This window comes from Gekko japonicus, unplaced genomic scaffold (genome assembly GCF_001447785.1).
Source record: "Gekko japonicus isolate JY-2015 unplaced genomic scaffold, Gekko_japonicus_V1.1 scaffold897, whole genome shotgun sequence".
Classification (NCBI taxonomy): domain Eukaryota; kingdom Metazoa; phylum Chordata; class Lepidosauria; order Squamata; family Gekkonidae; genus Gekko; species Gekko japonicus.
In genome coordinates this window covers 215,847-216,523 of record NW_015164211.1, presented here as the reverse complement: position 1 = coordinate 216,523, position 677 = coordinate 215,847, and positions in this window count along the sequence as shown.

Genomic DNA, 677 nt, shown 5'->3' with positions numbered 1-677 from the left:
TTCCTCTTTAGACTCTTCCTCTTCCCCCAGCTGTCGTCTCAAAAATTCTTTAGCTTTAAAAGTCTTCTATCGTTAATTTTAAAGATGACACCTTCCGGAACTGCCCATCTGTACGATATCCCATTTGTTTGAAGAATAGAAATTAAATCCGTGTAGTTTTCTCTTTTTTGTCTGATTTCAAATGGAATACCCTTTAACGTTTTGATGATTACATTTCCCATTTTCAGTGGAGTTGCTGAGGTTGCTTTTAAAATGGTGTCCCTAGTTTGTCTTCTTACAAACTTGACCACTATTTCTCCAGGTAGACTATTTTTTTTAATGTAGTTGGAGTATGGCTTATAGGCTACTTCCATTTTGTTTACAAGTTCCTCCACTGTTAAGCCTACTACTGGAGCGATAAGTTCACTGAGCACCTTCTTCAAATCTTCTCGATCTGTTTCAGGAACCCCCTGAAACCTGAGAACCATGTTAGCTTTTCCCATCTGTAGCTGTAAAACTCGGTTCTCCTGGCAATTTTGCTTCGTTTCCACCTCTCCCTTCCTTTTCTTCAACTTCTTGCTTGTGGTGTCTATCTCCTTAATTTTCTCGTTTACCTGCTCCACTTTTTTCTCTGTTTTGTTCAGCTGGAGCTGCTGCACAGCAAAACTTTTGTTCATCACAGTCAATTGCTGGTTAAT